The sequence below is a fragment of the Vulpes vulpes genome, chromosome 16 (assembly GCF_048418805.1).
Source record: "Vulpes vulpes isolate BD-2025 chromosome 16, VulVul3, whole genome shotgun sequence".
In the NCBI taxonomy this organism is placed as follows: Eukaryota; Metazoa; Chordata; class Mammalia; order Carnivora; family Canidae; genus Vulpes; species Vulpes vulpes.
The window spans coordinates 46,168,691-46,173,365 of NC_132795.1; the positions used below are offsets into that span (position 1 = coordinate 46,168,691).

The following is a 4,675-nucleotide window of genomic DNA, read 5'->3' on the forward strand; positions in this document are numbered from 1 at the left end:
GGTGTGAGGTGGTATCTCATTGTGGTTTTGGTTTGTATTTCCCTGATGGCAGGTGATGCAGAGCATTTTCTCATGTGCTTGTTGGCCCTGTCTAGGTCTTCCTCTGTGAGATTTCTGTTCATGTCTTTGCCCATTTCATGATTGGACTGTTTGTTTCTTTGCTGTTGAGTTTCATAAGTTCCTTATAGATCTTGGATACTAGTCCTTTATCTGATAGGTCATTTGCAAATCTCTTTTCCCATTCTGTAGGTTGTCTTTTAGTTTTGTTACTGTTTCTTTTGCTGGGCAGAAGCTTTTTATCTTGATGAAGTCCCAATAATTCATTTTTGCTTTTGTTTCCCTTGCCTTAATAGATGTATCTTGCAAGAAGTTGCTGTGGCCAAGTTCAAACAGGGTGTTGCCTTTGTTCTCCTCTAGGATTTTGATGGAATCTTGTCTCACATGTAGATCTTTCATCCATTTTGAGTTTATCTTTGTGAATGGTGTAAGAGAATGGTCTAATTTAATTCTTCTGCATGTAGCTGTCGAATTTTCCCAGGACCATTTATTGAAGAGACTGTCTTTTTTTCCAGTGGATAGTCTTTCCTGCTTTGTCGAATATTAGTTGTAAGTAATTACTTCTTAATGTCTGAGAAGATTACTGCAGAGCAGCTTTTGCATAAACTCAGCATCAAAAAGCTCATGGTCAGGGAATCCCTGGGTGGCGCAGCGGTTTAGCGCCTGCCTTTGGCCCAGGGCGTGATCCTGGAGACCCGGGATCGAATCCCACGTCGGGCTCCCGGTGCATGGAGCCTGCTTCTCCCTCTGCCTGTGTCTCTGCCTCTCTCTCTCTCTGTGACTATCATAAATAAATAAAAGTTAAAAAAAAAAAAGCTCATGGTCTCTAGGATTAATATTGTGTTAGTGGATAACAATGAGGATGGAAAACATTATTGATAAAAATACATTTTTTAAAGCACTAAGGAAGGAAGAGAAGGCAGTTATAACTTTTGTCACAATTCTAAAGATCACTCTGCAAAGTGACTTAATTAATAAAAATACTCTAAAAAAACCACAAAGTTTTTTGTTCATGAGAGAGAATGCATCACAAAGCCAGTCATACAGAAAATTTAATAAGCATATTAAGTTTCAGAGCAATAACAATTTAAGTCCAAATATGAAGAAATAGCTTTGTCTGTGTGTGCTGGTAAATTTGGGATATATAAATTTATTCAGAAATTGACAACATATATGGAACTGTGCCAGATGTTGTTGCTGTCACACTGAGAAAGACATAATCCCAACAAACATATTATCCCACTAACATTAACATTGTTGGTTATGTGAGCATGGGAGTGGGTGTGTAGGCTAAAATAACCATAAGAATTGCAGAAATTTACCAAGAGAAGCGGTGCTTTAAATGGAATCAATGATAATTAGGTTTACTCAGTTAAATTGAGAAACACATAACAGTCTACAAAAGAAGTGTTTTATAATACTTGGCACAGAATGCATGTTAACAAATGGAGCCTGTTAGCACACAAGAAGAGAGGGAAGGATGCATTCCAACTGGAAAATCGTGACTTCTGTTTTAGCCACATTGAAATGGACATATGTGTGATTTATACAAGAAAACATGTTTGGTCAGAGGTCCAATAAAAAGTAGGCATGTTTGATAATCAATTCAACATGTTAGAAATAATCCATTACTAAAAACAGAAATGTAGTATTCATTAAGTGACAGATGTTACATAAAATTGTAAGAATTGTAGAGAAAACAGTGACAGAGTATATAATCAGAGGTGAAAAAGGAATGAACAGATCCAAGGAATCAAAACAGGCAAAAAGATAACATAAAACAATCATGTGTATAGTTTTTAAGTCAATTTACTAAAGCACTTCATAAGCATAAATACAAGAAAATTCTTTGTAAAATACTGTGCTTTCGATAATAGCTTGCATATTATTGGAGGAATGTAGAAAGTAAACAAAAATGATAGAGAAATGTAGAAGAAAGACAAGGGAGGGAAGTTTATATGTAGCTGTGTAGCTGTGTGTGTAAAGTTTTGCATTGTTCATGAGAGAAAATGCATTTACCCAGAACTCAACAAAGACAAAGAAAAAATCTTATTATAAAACCAAAGCAGAGATTCCACCTTCTGGTTAATGCTCTAGAATGAGTTCAAATGATAAAATATGTATTATCATTTGGGCAAGGACCAAACTGTTAACCAAAAGAACAATTTTAATGATGTGCGGTTTTTTTCAATTAGTTCTGAACAGTTAAGAATTTGAGGGAACCAGATTACATTTTTGCTATCCATGAAATCACACCACATTAGTAGATAATCTAATAACATCTGTATTGTGATTTAAAAATATATGCAAACTGATGCAGCCACTCTGGAAAACAGTGCGGAGGTTCCTCAAAACATTAAAAATAGCAACTACTGTATGATTTAGCAATTGCACTACTAGGTAGATACCTAGTATACTGAAAGGATACAAAAATACTGATTCAAAGGGGCACACACATCCCATGTTTATAGCAGCAGTATCAACAATTGCCAAATCATGGGAAGAATCCAAATGTCCATACACTGATGAATGGATAAAGAAGATGTGGTATATATCTATATAGATAATGGAATATTAGCCATAAAAAGAATGAAATCTTGCCATTTCCAATGATGTGAATGGAGCTAAAGTGTATTGTGCTAAATGAAATAAGTCAGTCAGAGAAAGACAAAAACCATATGATTTCACTCACATAATATTTAATCATTGGAATTTAAGAAACAAAACACATGAGCAAAGAAGAAAGAAAAAAAAGAAAGGTATAGAAAACAAACTGAGGGTTTCTAGAGGGGTGTGGGAGGGGGTTAGGCTAAATGGATGATGGGTATTAAGGAGGACACTTGTAATGAGCACTGAGTGTTTTATATGTAAGTGATGAATCACACTAAATTCTAGTCCTGAAGCTAATATTACACTACTACATGTTAACTAATTACAGCTTAAACAAAAACTTGAAACAAAAAATTATAAAGTAATAATATGTAGAAATAATAGTTATGATAGAGTTAAATAAATTAGATTTTGTACAGTTTTTTCCAAAGATTTTGTACACTCAATAGTGTACAATAGAATCTATACAGTAATCTATCTGAATTATTAGGCACGTAGGTTGGAAGGAAGACGTCAATGATGAAAAACTATAGCATAACAACATTCATTCTCCTGGGACTGACAGATGATCCTAAGCTACAAGTTCTGATTTTTTTCTATTTCTTACCTACACACTGAGTGTAACTGGCAATCTGACCATCATCAAACTCACTTTTGTGGATCTCCAACTTAAAACATCCATGCACCATTTTTTACAAAATTTTTCCTTCCTGGAGATCTCATTCACAACTACCTGTATTTCCAGGTACTTGTATAACATAGCAACAGGTGACAAGTCATCACCTATAATGCTTGTGTCATCCAAGTGTTTTTTACTGACCTCATTGCCATAACAGAATTTTTTCTGCTGGCTGCCATGTCCTATGACCACTATGTGGCCATCAGCAAGCCTCTGCATTATATAACCATCATGAGCAGCAGAGTCTGCAGAATTCATTTTTTTTGTTGTTGTTGGTTTGCCTGGATTATTGGTCATAATCTTCCCAGTTAGTCTGGGGCTAAATCTGAAATTCTGTGAACTCCAATTTCATTGATCATTTTCTCTGTGATGCTGCTTCCCTCCTGAAGATATCATGTTCAGACACATGGCCCATGGAATAGACTTGTTTTAATCTGTGCTGTGCTGACCCTCAATTTGACCCTTATGTGTGTAATTCTATCTTATATTATCAAAACAATTTTCGGATTTCCATCTGTCCAGCAGAGAAAAAAGGCCTTTTCTACCTGTTCTTCCCACATGATTGTGGTTTCCATCACCTATGGCACATGCATGTTCATTTATATGAATCCTACAGCAAAAGAAGAAGTGACTATTAATAAAGTGGTTTCACTACTCATTTCTTTCATTTCACTTTCATTCATGTTAAATCCTTTCATTTAGGGATCCCTGGGTAGCGCAGCGGTTTAGCGCCTGCCTTTGGCTCAGGGCGTGATCCTGGAGACCCGAGATTGAATCCAACGTCAGGCTCCCGGTGCATGGAGCCTGCTTCTCCCTCTGCCTATGTCTCTGCCTCTCTCTCTCTGTGTGTGTGACTATCATGAATATAAATAAATAAATAAATAAATAAATAAATAAATAAATACTTTTATTTATACACTGAGAAACAAGCAAGTAAAAAAAAGCCTTCAGTGACTCAAGCAAAAGAAATGTAGCATTCTTAAAGAAGTAAAATAAAACAGCAGTCAATAAATGAACTAAATAAATGGTGAATTGCTGCTAAACGTTTCTGTTGATGCTTACAATTTTCTTTATCTTTTAATAATCTATAAAAGATTATATTTCCCAGCTTCTCTTCCAATTTACTTACATTGCACCTTAATCAACTTACTTCTTTTTGGTTCTTACTCATCTTCTTGTGGGAGGTGTCTCATTAAGAAAATGAAAGAGTTATTCTCATAAATTCCCTTGTAGATAAATATAACCATATATAACTAAATATTATACTATGATAAAACTATTCTTTAGTCTTCCATAAAACTGGTAGCATAACCCTGCTGATTACTGTAC

At 35.1% G+C, this 4,675-nt stretch overlaps 1 pseudogene; it reads left to right on the forward strand.

Moving 5' to 3' along the window:
* The first annotated feature begins 3,186 nt into the window (after positions 1 to 3,186).
* LOC140593695 (olfactory receptor 6C2-like) lies at positions 3,187 to 4,048 on the forward strand (annotated as a pseudogene).
* The last annotated feature ends 627 nt before the right edge of the window (positions 4,049 to 4,675 follow it).